Source organism: Gopherus evgoodei, chromosome 6 (genome assembly GCF_007399415.2).
Source record: "Gopherus evgoodei ecotype Sinaloan lineage chromosome 6, rGopEvg1_v1.p, whole genome shotgun sequence".
Classification (NCBI taxonomy): domain Eukaryota; kingdom Metazoa; phylum Chordata; order Testudines; family Testudinidae; genus Gopherus; species Gopherus evgoodei.
In genome coordinates, this window is record NC_044327.1 from 79,887,985 (window position 1) to 79,903,125 (window position 15,141).

General features: G+C 41.5%; 1 long non-coding RNA gene across 6 annotated transcripts in view; it reads left to right on the forward strand.

Annotated features, from left to right (window-relative positions):
• Positions 1-15,141, forward strand: part of LOC115653333 — a 157,757-nt gene that overhangs the window by 3,171 nt on the left and 139,445 nt on the right. The window contains exon 1 of one of the 6 annotated variants that reach the window (XR_004000902.1): positions 3,928-4,082. The exons of 2 other annotated variants lie outside the window; for them this stretch is intronic. This is a non-coding gene — a long non-coding RNA (uncharacterized LOC115653333). Of the gene's footprint in view, positions 1-3,927; positions 4,083-8,938; positions 9,511-9,564; positions 9,690-11,486; positions 14,798-15,141 lie in introns of those variants that run through there. 3 more of the 6 variants (XR_004000904.1, XR_004000903.1, XR_004000905.1) reach the window with 3 other exon arrangements.

Below are 15,141 nucleotides of genomic sequence, written 5' to 3' on the forward strand. Positions count from 1 at the left end.
ACGAGATAAAAAAAAAGATATTAATTATAAAACTCAGAAACTGGTTTGATTTCTTCTAACATTTCGGATTAGAATGATCAGTTTGGTACTTTTCTATTTTGCAGTGTAATGTTCACTTTTTAATTTGTTCAAACTCAGTATTTGGTTTATCAGGTCGCCTTTATTTATTTACATAGAAAATCTTAAGATGTCATAAGGCCCTTTCTCATTTTCCATTCTGAATGTTAAAAAGCACACCGTGATAAGCAGGTACACCTCAGACAGAAATGGACTCAAAACTTTTTTGGGATAAACCAAATACAGTGTAAAGGCGCTTCTTGCGACCATTGATTTCAATAGGAATTTTGCCTTTGACTTCAGTTGGCGCAGGACTGGACCCTCGTGCAAATCTTAAAAAGTCAAACACCTACAACCAAGGAATTTTGAGAAATGAGCATTTTATTAATTACTTAACATATATTTTTATCATGACATGACGTGGCATTAACATTTTATATATTTATCTCCAATATATAAAATGTTAATACCAAGTCATGTCATGATAAATACTCCATACGTGTCCTGATTATAGCTATTGTACAAACAAGGGACTCGATCTTGCATTCCTTACTCGGAAAAAAACGTCAATTGAAGTTAATAGAGTTTTGCGTCAGTAGAAATTGTAGGACGGAGCTTTATTTTTAATTGTGTTTAACTACCAAAGGTGAAAACAATATATTTTACATTTCTAACTTATTTTTGGTTAATCGATTTAATCTTATGCAGACCGGAGCAATATAGTGTCATCTTTTTAAACCTGAAGTCTCCGATGACTTCACAGGAGAGTTCTGCTTAAAAATCGATGACATGATATGACCAGTACTTACTAAGGAATACGATTTTTGCTGTGGTATTTTTGTTGACTACACATCGAGACTGTATTATCCATAGAGAGCATCACCAACTGTAAGTACAAATGAAAACGTACTAAGAGCAAAGTAAAGCTTTCAATAGCCAAAGTAATAATAGATAAGCGAGAAAACAATTTTAAATCATTTCAGAAATTAAGCAGAACGTTAAAACTGGTTGGCCTGTCTCTATCTCTATCAAAAGAGCTTCAAAGAAAACTCGGTAAATCTCATTTCACTAAGATTCATTATACTTAGTAAAACAGCGAATAATACCATTAATACTATTAATGAACAGAAAAAAACAATAGTGAGTTTAAAAAAGCATGTAAAATTAAGCACTTTTTTCGTCTTAAATCTCGTTTGTAAACACTAGGAAGTCATTTACATTCACTTACATTTGCTTTTTAGAATCAAGTCTCCAACTGTAATAATAAACTGGCTGTAGAACTACCATTTTTCAACCAGAAGACAAACTATTTCAGCCAGAATCAAAACAAGTGGTCCCAATCCTGGTGCCATATAATTATTTTAAATGGAAAATCTCCTAATGACTTCAATGACAGTAGGACCAATCTGATTATTTTTCTCCACTTTTTTGTCTCTTGAATTCTTAAAGATCGACAGCAACTCGTTTCACTCGTCGCTGCAGTTGACATGCCCAGAAACAGATAAGCTGTTTTTGTATGCTGGAAACAATATAGGCATATATTGAAAGTATGTTGTCGTTGCTGTATATATAGGTAATGCTTTTGAGAAGAATAAACCTGAATGTGAACTACCTCAGCAATAAATATACACCAGGCAACTGATGGTCCTTAGTAAAGTCACTGGGAATTTTTGATGCACAATGTAAGGAAAAATTACTCTGTTTATTACCGGAATTTGATTGATAATCTGTCGAAATGTTACATGTTTCAGATTAAGGCATGTTATAAAACAATATGCAGACATTTGTTATCCAGCAGTTTGTAATATATTAACATTTATGTGCGTATTTTTTCGGGGTGGGCGTGTTAGGCGAGTTCACCTTTAAAACTTAAAGCAAATTTTAGGATTTGAGTTGCAAGACAATAAGTTACATTGATAATCATTTTAATGAAAAAATATAGTTCAGATATTTTAATGTTTACATTATATCAGAATAAAATTAACTTTATACATAGTTATATGCAGATATTTATACTCATTACATTATGCACTTCACATAATGCCAAAATCTTGGGGAAAATAAAGATTTGTCTAGGTTTATAATATTATAGAGAGAGTTAAATTATTTATTTCACAATCATTTAATTTTGTTTTCCTTCTACACCAAGCAAACGTCACTTTTATTTAGATATACCCAGTCTACTTTTAAAATAAAACTAACTTCCTGTTTATCCATTTTACCTCAAGATCATTGATACAATCGCTCTTTAATTTAACTCGGTTATTTTGAAATAGAAGATGACAGGTAAATTAATCTTAAAACATAGCGTCAAAGTCTTTGTAATTTAATGTTTGCAATCCCCCACTCTGTACAGACACATATCACTTACATAACTCGTCACGAACCACAATCTTGCAGTTGTACTATGCAGACCCATCAGTTATTTGCCAAATCATATTATGCCATATTTTGCATTGCAGAGGAAAGGAGATTTTGTCTGATGGAATCACTGTTGTGTAAATTGTTAACAAACTGTGGTAAATGTAACAATTAGAAATGTATGGGGGTTGTTTTCCAAGCGGGTTGTTTAGGTATTCTGTGCTGTAACATCTAGGCTGAATATAAAGGTAAACAGGTTTCTGTGTAGATGAATCGTTTGTAAAAATGTTGCAGTTCACCTTCAGTTCAACAAGGAAATCAAGAAGACAATTAGTTGTCTTTCAATACAGAAAGTTTCCACTGCTTTTCTCTCCCTCCCCTCCCCCAAAAAAGATAGGTGTGTGTGTCTCTGTGTGTAGGTGAGAGAGCGAGCAATGGAGCTATAATTCATAAAGCCTCCTATAGAATTAACAATGGAGGCCTGCTTTGATTTGTTTAACAGAGCACTGACGATGGGGCTGGATTGATAAACAGACAGTGTTTTAACCAAATCCACAAAATTATTTGAGCGTCTTTCTATGCCCAGTTTGCACTAAAAACCCTTTGGCAAAGACTTCCCAGATGTTATCTGTCTTAATCTGTTGTTTAAAGCATCTCCCCACCCCACCCCACCCCACTCCTGTCAGTTTCCATTTTTCAATACCTTTTAATTTTGTGTTTTGTCTCCCTTCTCAAGAAACATTTTGAACGACTGGGAAAGGAGCGCATTTTGAAACAACTGAGGTGCTCATTTGCTGAATCCCTAACCCACCTGGACCTTGAGTGACACCTCTGCATTATCACGCCACGCAGCAGTTTGTCTGCTGAATTCATTTGTGTGGGGCCAACTCCCGGGAGGGAATGAACAGATTCTGTGTCGAGGTTACCTTCCCCCCACCCCAAAAAACACAATCCTTTAAAATAAATTCAAGAGGAAAAAGTCACCGAACGTATTGGGCACAATCTAAAGCTATGTAGAGGGCTATTTGCATGGGGCTGGAGGAACTGCCCTCCCCTCGTTAGGGAGAGCAGCCCCGAAATGCAGGGGCTGCTGCGCCGAGGTGAGAGAAGGAGGCAGGAGAAGAGCCGGCTGCTGGTGCTGCCCGGGATGTGGCGGGAGGCAGGGGTTGCAGGATCGCCCTCATTAAACCGAGTTGGAGATGAAAGTGGCTCGCGGTCCCATTCCCCTGGATTTTCCCACCCTTTCGGACGCCTGCATGCTTAATCAGTGGAACAAGCAGGAAGGGGGCCTAGCAGACAGGCTTTTGTACTTCCCCGGCCCTTGGTCAGCTCGGAGCTGACGTGCACATCAGACTCCCTCCTAGGCTTTTTTTTTTTTCCGTCCAGGGGTGGGTGGTTGATGTCTGGCGAAGGGGGCGCGTCACGTTGCAGCCCGGTGAGGGCAGCATCCTGGTCACCCCTCCTCCCCTCTCCCTCGCTCTTGGCGAAGGCTGAATGAGCAGGGCTTGGCTCGGAAAGTCAATGCTCTATGTGAGCGAGGGTGTGCGTGTGTCATGAGGAGAGGCTGACGAGAGGAGACAGGAGCTGAACCTCTCGCAAGCAGGCAGCCTTGGGAAAGTGGGAGTGCAAGCGCCCCGGCCACCATTCACACTGGCATCGCTGGGGTAAGTACAGGGGCACCAGCCGCCGCCGCCACTGGGCACTGCCCATCACCTGGTAGGAGTCTGATGGCCTTTCCCCTTAGTGCCCAGGCCCTGGGGGCAAGGTGTGTCCCAAACCCCGTGCGCTTTGGAGACGGCGAGGCGATGCTTACCCACTTGGTGGGTGAGGGTGGTCGGGCGCTTTCCCTGAGCTGGGGCAGGGTGGACAACGGAGGAGGTGGAATGAGAATATCGGCAGCAGTATCCCCTCCCTCCCTGCCAATACTCCTCCCAGATAGCCTGGGTGCACTCGGTCCCTTCGCCTATTTCGTAGGAAACGCTGATTTCCTGTAAACACGGAGAGAAAGTTTAGTGCCGGGCTCACTGGGTTGCGCCGGGCGCAGCAGCAGCAGGGGAAAGCTAGAGGCCATTTCACCAACCGGCCTCGAATCTCCCTTTCTTTTCTTTTAATTTCTTACTGTTAATGACAAATCTTATTTACACGAAAAAATACTATTGGATTACAAGCCTGATCACCTGATGACGACCTGCCTATAGGCGTATTTACACGCGCGCGCGCGCGCACACACACACACACACTCACTGAGGGCTGTATTCAATGAGGGGCTGCACGTGTAGGGAAGAAGAATTTATACGCACACGGGTTCAGGGAAAGCTGGAACGCCCAGGATCATAGCCACATGTCGCGCATTAGTGTGAGACTGCGTGCGTACGGATTTTAAAGTTGCCAGCCATCTAGCTATGGTTTATTTAATGAAGAAGTAAGGGCTGACTTTTGTAAGGATGTGTACCCGGGATGCCTGTTCACTCTGGTGGGGATAAAGTTGACATTTGTCCTGCCCATAACATTGGCTACCTTTCTGTTAGCTGGAGGAATCAGAAATGCAACTAAGCCAAGTTTTACAGTCTCCATGGGGATACTTTTGAGAGACAGGTATAAAGTCGGTTCAAAGAAAGAAACGTATACCTTGCTTAGGCAAAGTGGAAACGCAGATATGGCTTCAGAAAGAACTTTCACATAAAGTGGGATGTTCAATTCTTTTTTAAAAGCCCTCACTTCTGTGCTGGGGCTTTTCCCCCTGAAAAGGTGGGTTAAGGTGCAATGACCCTTCCCTCTCCCCGCAACATCATTATTTTGATCATCTGCAATCTACATCCGTTGGCCAGCCACTTCCAGGATTTTGTGCAATATGCCTGCTGCCACAATTAGCCTGCCCAGCTAGCACGCCAATTTATCGATAGGAATTGTTAGAGGTTTACATTTTCATGTCTTGATTAATGCATGTCGACTGCTCTGCTGATCACTAGCTCTATTTCTTTATTCATTCATTCCTACCCAAAAGCTTTAAAAGAAGAGAGAGGGGGGAAACCTAATACAGAAAACGAGTTTTGTAGTTAATATATTGGAACAAAGGAGAATCCTGATTTCCTGTGTTTATAGTATTTCTATGTACTCTGGTTTCTCTTCAGTTCATATAAATCTTTTGCCTTTTACTATCCCGTGGTGTTTTGTTAAATAGTTACTATATTATCAGACACGAGAATGTATTAAGAGATGCCTGAAACTATTTGTTAACACGAGCACATACCCCACAACAAAACGTATTTTAATAAAGGTATTAAATTTTAGAACTAATAAATTTTTCTGAAATGTGGAAATATGTTAGAACAAGCCGATTGCTCTGCAACAAGATCAAACTTTAAATTCATATCCGTGCTGTTTTTAGGAATATTGTTACAGTAATCCCCATGGATAACTAATTTTTAGTGGATAGGTTGGGGGAACGTCATTATTTTCAATGCAAAATAATAAGTATTAAATTCCTTAGTGCCAGATACAAAATCAACATTGTCTGGTGTCATTAAAACAAAAGAACAATAATATCCACAAAAAATACCCAGGCAAATAAACTGTCGTATTAGTGGGAAAGCGGTTTGTTATTATCCATATTGCAGAAGGTGCGATCACCCAGTATTTAGATACCTCTTCAATACTTAAAGACATATCTGATTTTCGTTTTGTTTTAGCTTTGTGGGTATAGGTGAGATCCTTGACCAGATACAATATCTTTGTCAGTATCTTTCCTTTTTATTGTATTATACTTCCTAAAAAGAAAACGTTAATATTATTATGTTGTGGGTATAGGGCTCATACAGACTCAGATATAATGTAATTGAGAGGTAGCCAAGTTTTGTTTATTATCCTTAATGCACATTTAAAGCATACCTGCTTTGGGGACCTACATCTGGATGCACAGATTGAAAGGAAGTTAAAACCTCTGAAAGGTAGTTGTGGCACAGACACTTTTACGACAGCATATGTCAGCCATATTACCTTTTAAAATACATATTTAATGGGTCTGAGGCACACTCTTTCGTAATAGTTAAAGAGGTGAACGTTTTATTTAAAATACAAAATAAGTAAGTAAAAAGAAAGAAACTGTTGCAGGTACATAGAAATGCCCTTGAATTGTGGTAAGCTTGTTTTCCCACTTCTACTGTATCTTAAAGATGAGCCTATTTTAAAAATAAATGCTAAAAGGAAGTCTTGGAAGTCAATTACCGATCCAAACTTGACTGTATAAAGGCCCAGTTAGTAGACTACCAAAAATAACAAAAACATTTAAAAGCAGTTAATCCAATCAAATTTATAATCTACATCTTCGTGTGTGCGTTCCTGCTAGCAGGCTAACAAGATTATCATATCTCTACCAGTGTTTACATTCGTAAACATATCTTTCTGGTAAAATTAACCCGACCCTTAATTTTAGAGTGATAACAAAAACAAACAACCCCCCCAAACAAACAAAAAAAGAGGCCGCAAGAAACACTTAGGTTACTCAATGTACATTGGGAGTAGCTAGGATGTGTTATTTCCATGCAGTACCAATACAAATTAAATAAAACAAATTTTCTTTTTTAAGCTTAAATACTAAAACTAGACTATTGTCAAGGTCATCCATGCCTCCTCAAATGGTCTGTGAAATACTGCTGCCTTTAACAGTAAATTACATTTACTGTTACATGCTTATCTTTTAGTCCTAACACTGGAAAGCTGAAGCCTTGGGGAAATGTCCCTGCTGAAATGATTTTTAGAATATTCTTTTCCCTCCTCTCCTCCCCCATATTAAAAACAACCACCATAGCAGGACAAAGGCTCAACCTGGGCACAGTCGTGGGTGAATGAAAGGGTGAGGTGGGGGCGATATGAAGGACTTGCCAGTGCTGCCCTTCTTCGGTCCTGGTACCCACTGTGTCCCAACTTTCCGGGAAGGACCTACTCCGCAGTTAAGGGTTTGAAATGATTCTCATCAGGTCAGTAATGTCTGAATACTATAATCCTGATCATCACTGGAAGGGGGAGCGTTTTAACTTCAGACTTAAAGTAGGTTGGAGCTCTTATGCCTATATAACAGGGAGAGTAGGTCGATTTCTTTTAGAAGCAGCGTTTCGTGAGCTGAATATCACAATCGCCTTTGACTCTCCAGTGCTTGTTATTTTTTATTTTAATTTCGGTTAATATCTTTTGACGAGACCCTTTGGCTCTGTTAAATTCTGAGTTTGAAGGGTTACACATATGAGCTTGGTTTAATGATTCCCTTTCATTATTCGATAGGAAAAGCGAGCCTGATGTTGGCTCTGCTTAAGCCTTTTATCTAAACTCAGCCCCACGCAGCCCCCCGCAACCATGTAGGTTTATGTGGGCGACCAGTAGGTGTCGCTATCTCCCTGCTGGCCGGAGCCGTCCAAAGGCACAGACTGCCCCGCCCGATCCCTTTCCCCCAGGGACCTATTAGGGCTGTAAATATTCTCTTTAGTGACAGTATTATCTCACCTTTCTTACCTGCCCATCATACTGGGGCTTTGTTGGACAAGGCCACAAAGTTGTGTCAGTTATTGGGAAGGGAATAGATAAATGAATGGGGTGAGGGACATGAATCCAACCTCTGTCCCACCCACCCCTAACCCCGCCACCTTTTCACTTTATCTCTGTACAGTACTAGAAGAACAGCAGTGGACTTCAGCGAGCCCGGTGGATTTAAAAAAAAGGTTTAATCAGCATTTTGGGCAGATTATTATAGAAACCAGTGAAATAATGGATCAGTTCAAATCTTAACTTTATTGATATTTATGCCAAGATGTAAACTGATGAAGAAAATAAAATAACACAAAAGCCATCAGGAAAAGGTGGCTAATGCTTATTCCGTAAGTGCTAAAGCTACGAACACTGCGTGCACGGAAACACAGCTGCATTGGCTACTTATCCATGATTGATGCTGAAGTTAGCGTTTTGAAGCCTCACAATATTATCGACTCACTAAAATCTATCCAACAAAGAGTTTGCCGCACGTCACCCCTCTCCCCGCCCCCAGTTCCGAAAAATCTAACGATTTAGCAATTATTTGAAATATTAATTAAATTCCTAGGTATTAAAATTCTTGTCCTCTCTTCTCCTACCGCTGCTCTTGTTCTCTGCCTTGAGATGTCATGTAAGAGATTATTAATCAGCAAAAGGATGGGCAGTTTTGATTTTTTGTTTCCAAAGGAGAGGATTTAGCCCTCGTGAGATGTATTCACCGTAGTTAAGGGAAGCTTTTGTACAGGGAAACCAGTGTCCTAATTTAGTAATGTTGTGGGGGCCATAAATAAATAAATAGAATTGCGTCTTATTGAAAAAGTGCAGGTGCTTTTAAAATGTAGGGCATTGATGTTAATTTTTTTTAATGCTTACAGTAAAGGGTTTGGGTGATGTGAAAACGTCAGTCCTCCAGAACTATATTTTTTCTCTCTACTAAAATAAGCTTTAAAGAATTCCAAAGAATGAGTGCCCACCTGTAAAGTGTGCCTGTACTCGTCTTATTATTTACAGTATGATCGGCTGAAATAATGTATCTTTTACATTGAAAGAGCAAGCAAGCAAGAAAGAAAAGAAGCTGTAACAAGAATTAAAATTTCTTTCTACAAATACCTTGCTCCATCTCTTAGATCCAATGTTTATCCAGATTCTAGGTATTTTCTGAGTAAAATATGTGCAATGAATAATGATCCTTCTGTGACATTTTAGAAAACACACGGGAAATGTATGAATGTGGCGCTAAATCTATATCCCTGTATGTTTAGCTTGCAAATGCTCAGTATTAGGTAACTAATGTGTAACGTAATGTGGGGGGGGAGAGCGATATTTATTGTTCATATTCTATTCGCCAAGTTAGTGTTAAAGTGGCAAGTGACTGAAGCAAGACAGCTGTCCTTTGCTCTCCCTGTGGCACATGCCTTGGAGGGGGGAGGGGCTGCAAGGTGCAGGAGGGCCGGGAAAGTGGCCCTTGCAGATAGAGCTGCGTGCGGAGGAGTTGGGGTTTGTGCTGGTTGCGGGGCTTATTCAAATACCGCCCGCTGCTGCTGTGATTCGCAGGGACTCGGCCTCCATATGGTAATACAGGGCTAGGGGCGGGTGTGTGTGTGGAGGGGGGTGTCGGGTGATGGGGGGGGGGTGCTCAGGCACTGCTGTCTAGGCAGCCTGGCTGGGACAGAGCACCGGCACCGGAGGCAGCGCGGTAGCGGCTCTCCCCACCCTCCAGCGGCGGCACCCAGCGACCCACCGGCCCCGGGGTAAGCAGCAGCACATGCAGCGGCAACTAGCCATCCAGGCGCATCGGGCACTGCCCTGCACCACTAAGGGAGACCAGGCACAGAGAAGGAGATGCTAGAGATATGGTTACAGCATCTATCTACCCATATAGACATAACGTGTATACCGCAGACGGATGCGTGACATAGAGAGCTGTGCATTATATAACAGGGATATATGTAGAGTGCAGACCTATGTACACTCACTCACACACAGATATACGTCTATATGTACAAACATGTACCTGTGCCTATACAAGTTATGCATGTTATTCTCACGCATATGTACGTGCACGTAAGTGTGCATCTCTCTCTCTCTTCATATAGAGGCAGAGAGCTATGATTCACAGGTTTTCATTAAAATCAGCCTAGAAGACTGAATTGTTTTAGCCAGCTAGGTGTCCCCAACGTTACATGTAAATCAGCGACTCTGCAATCAGTTGTGGAGTCCTACAGTTATTCATAAAAATGTGTAGAAAATGTACTTTCCTAATGTATTGGTGCTATATATGGAAAGGTAAGAACTAACCTAATGGATGGTAGTGCCTGTTTCCGTTGTTTTTTTTTAATGTTTTAAGTGTGGCCATCTGACCACTTTTTATTGGGTGACATATCATATGAGCACTTTAGTGTAGGGCTTGTAAAACTAGAGCAAGAGGCAACGCTTGAAATACCATAAGAATCGCTAAAGAATTAAAGTATACATGTTGTGAAACAGGTGCTGAATAATGTAGAATGAAAATTACACTCTGATAGGTATTTCGAAATATATGCATTACAATCATTGCGGAGGGCTAACTTTTGCCCTACTCGTTCGTGCAGGTAAGTCATTCATACTGTAACTTATTACCTATGCATATGCTTAGACTTATTTAATTTAAAAAATGTGTGTACACATGCGGGCATTGTTCTTTTTATGGTACGAAATTCTACATTTTTAAAGCATACTATTGCTAGAAAGACGGTGATATTTTATTTTTAAACAGTTTAAACTATTTGTTTGTGGTTTAAAAAATATTTCCCCCCATTAAAATAAACTGAAATAATCTAACATTGTTTTAACATACTTCAAGGCCTGTGGAATTTAGGATAAATAAAATGTAATGGTATCGGCAATATTTTAAAATAACACATAAAATGCTTTTTCAATCACATAGGTGTCGGTTTTAAGCCACACAAGTTAAAAATAAAATGTAGTACATTATTAATGTAGCCGTTAAGATAGAACGTACAACATGGTTGAAAATGTCTTCCTTGGAGAAAGCTGACCATACCTAGATCTACACAATTTAAAGAGAATATTTTGAAATCAAAGATTCCTGAAATCAACAGAGAAATACGTGCGTATATAGGTCGTAAATCAGCACCGAAATATTAGAAATCGTTTGAAACAGTTCCTATTACGCGAGTTATCTAGATTGCCTTGTCCCCTGAAATGGTATTTTTTTCTAATATGAAGTTAATTAGGAGAGCAAACTTTCACTCGCGAGCTGCTGCCATTACAGCTGATCAAGGTACACGTCAGTAATATGTGCCTCTCCTTTTAAGACCAAACAAGAATGTTGTGCAGCTTGAATTGTATTAACAATGTACATATTTGGTAACCTTATACAACCAGAAGCAGGGAGGAAACTGTAGAGCACATACAGCAGAGCAGTCTTGCAAAAAATAAAAGAAAAGGATTTTTGTTTTGAAGTCAAGGAGGAAAATATAAAGAAAATGCGATAGCCTGTAACTTTCAGTAAATTAAAAAAATGCAAATATACCTTTACATATGCATCAGTATTAAAAATAATACACGCTGGAACCAACAGGAGCAGCAGCAGCAGGAGGAGGAGGAGAGGAGAATGGCGCAGCGGTGAAGCCCTGATTATGCATAGAGAGACGTCTGGAGCAGCCTCCTCTAACCTGTTCTCTTCTCCGTGCAGCGCTGCAGGCCGGCCGTCCTCAGCCACAGAACCGGAGCAGCAGAAACCTCTTCTCACTGCCTAACAGATATTTGTCATTCGGGGTTTTTGGTTGTTGTTGTTTTTTGGGGGAGTGCGGGGGTGCGGGTTGGTTTGTTTCTGTTCCTTTAATTACAATCTTCAATAACAGGGACGATCGCTCCGGGAATCTACAGTCTCTTCTTCAAGCAGCAGGATTTGCATATTTTTAATGCCCTAATTTCCTTGATGTATGTAAATGCAGCCGGACGTACAGTAAGACTCAAGCTGACGTCAATGGACGTGACCTCGCTGTTAAACCTTGAACGTGAAGCTGGGATGGGGAAAACAGACGAGAGAGAGAGGGGGAGATGCAGCTTTGCAGCTCGAAAACGGCAAAAGCGGCAGAGAGGATATATTACAGCGGCAGCGGAGGCGGGAGCCAGCCAGCAGCCGCAACAGCATCTTGAGCTGCAGAAGCCGTGAAAAGGCAGCTGGACACGTGTGAAGAGCCTTCCTCAGCTGCATTGCTCGTCTCCATCCCCGTTTGCAACCCACCCAAACTGATCAGCGCTTCTACCCTGTAAAATAAACGTTAGAACTATTCCCTCCCTCCCTCCCCAAACAACAGCAAAACAAAGCAAACAAACGCAACGTGCTGTAAATTATCCCACCAACAAAAATGGGACCTAGTTGCTGCTGCTTTCCAGAAGATAATAAGCGGGAATATACAAAGTCGACTTTCGCTAACCCCGCCCCCCCCCAAAACAGCAAATATTAAAAGATAGACGTGAGTTCAATGGGTGCAGGTAAATCGTCAGCGTAAGTGTTCAATGTGCTTCCTGTGGTACCTGGTTACTGATACAGTGTTCTGTACAGTGGCTGTAAGGGAACTGCTGCTGACAATGTCGGTTTGAAAAGAAGAGACAGAAACAGAAGAATCGCCAGGCTCGTAGCGATTCACTCGCATGCCTTGTAAACCTAATTGCTATACCCAGGGGTGGCACTGATCTGCGAGTAAATCTTGGTCATAAGCACTTCTCTGGGTTTTCCATTCATATCTCCTTTTTGAAAGGAGAGACTGAATCTAAGGATACCCTGGATTCTGAACGTCTGAAGGTGCCTTATTAACTAAAACGGAGACAGAAGACAGCAGATGTGAGAGGGGCTTTCCGAAGCTGCGCTTCCTCTTCTCTCTGACTTCATCTTTTATTGCTCCTCTCTCTATATACATAGGCCTGAAGAACCGTTATGGGCAGGGGGATTTCTCGAGATTAGACTTCAGAATTATTGGCAGTCAAGTTTTAGAAAATCATGGACATGTTTCCTTAATATCTAACTTTTCCTTTTCTCGTGCCAGTGGTATGTTTCATGGCATTTCTGTAGATTTTGACACGATCAGCCTTATAGTAAACCAGATGAAATATGTAAACTGCAAGCTAGCGACTTCTCTCTCTCTCTCTCACACACACACACACCTCTTTGTCTTCTCTCATAGTTTATGGTGGAAAGCAGCACCTACGATCCCCATGGTATGGCTGTGCGTGTGATTGTGGCAGTGCGATTGAAGTGACGGCCACTGAGAAGGACACGAGTGACCGTCTGTCCTTTGGCTACAGTTGGCGGGAAATCTGGGGGCAGAGTGCTCGGTGCTCTCAGTCTGCGTCTATCTTTGCCGCTTCCTTCTCATCTCCCTGCAGCCACATTTCCATACGGGATACTCATCTGTGGGTTTTTTTTCTCGTTACTTTGCCCCTCCCCCGCCCGCCTCCCCTCGTCACAAATACCCAGCCGTGCACACAGACACACACTTCACCCACACACTTCTTGACACCCACACATTCAATAAAGCGATTCACCACCATAGAGAAAACACGCGTATCCATGCACAGATACATTCTACAAACACACCCACCCAAAGACATATTTACACACACACTCTTCCCCATCAACACACAGCCTTGCATACAGACATTCCTACGAACACACACCCTATACAAAGGTTCTAACAGCCTTCCTTCACAAACACACCTTTTAAACACACACACACGTTCTCATTCTCGCAAACGCCCATGCTTCTACACGGTGAGTCCTCACAGTCTCACTAGTACATGCCCATATCTGTACACACACAATAATACCAGACCTTCTTACTTTCTATGCTCTCCACAGGCTCAACCCCCCCCAACTTTTTAACCCCCCCCCCTTCTAGCTCTCTCTTTGCAATGGCTCCCACTAAGCTCCATAAATCCCTCCTAAAATCCATTTACTAAAACTGTCGATGCTGTCCCCCTTGTTTTGAGTCCAGAGCACTGAGAAACAAAACCAGCCCTCCTTCCAGAAATCAATGCGCTGACGAGAGGTCCCTCTACAAGTTTGCAAGTGAAAGAGGTTTTGGTTTCATTTTGTTTTGACTTGGAGAAAAGTCCCACATAATGGCAATGCCTCCCGAAACAAGACGCAGAAGAAACTGTTCCTCAAAAGTTAACTGGATGAAAACGCTCTAGAAAACGCAACTTCTTGGGACAATTTTTGTAAGTTTCCAAAGAAATGAGTGCTTCCCTCCTACTATAGGACAATGTAGCCATTGCTCTTCTTTAGACTAGACATTTCTAATTTGTTCCGTCTGTCAGAAGGGACTATGAGAGGGTTTGGTGCAAATTCATTATCTCTGGCAACGCATAACGTATAGTAGGAACTGAAAAAGACCATGGCAATGGATGAACAATAGGGCTTCAGTTCATCAGCAACAAAAGCTTTGGGGAAATTGGTTGAATTTCAGAGCACGTCCTCCTCAGCAGAGAGGGCTGGACTAGACCTTGGCCAAACCCCCCCAAAAACTTGCAAAGCCTCACGTACAACACTTCACTTTCTACTCTGGGGCTTAGGAAGCAATATGGAAGAAAAAAACTTTTTTTTTTCTATTTCTTCCGTTTTTCTGGATAGAAGCTCTTTTTACTTATTTATCAACGAACCATGAAAGAATTATACCATGGAACTAAGCTGCAGTTTCAAATAAAGGTGATGATCTGCATTTCTGGAGACGTGAAGGAACCCGCTGTCCATGTTTTAAGGGGGGCTTGACCGTGGAATCTTTGTTTGCAGCCGGAGATTCAGCCCTTACATCTAGATCGGGGGGTCACATGTTTCTTATAAGAAAAAAAAGTAAGTATAACTGGGGGAATATAGAGGATTAGAATTCGTTGTCAAATGGAGAAAACTGAACTTCATATCACACATGTGCATCCAGAAACGTGTCTTTATGAGTCTGAGCTCGGTTAGTGTCTCTATGTCAGGTTCAGGGGCAGTAGCTGCTTCTTCTGGTAACAGACTGGACACGTTGCCTTATTAGAACTCTCAGAACTTGCAGTGATGACTGTGAGGGAAATCTGATTAACAGGACAGAGTTTCACGAGCTTACATGATGACTTGATATTGGTTAACTGATTTAGTACGTGTGATGCTAAACCTGTTGGTCCTGTACGAAGTTAGATCTGTGAACTATTAAT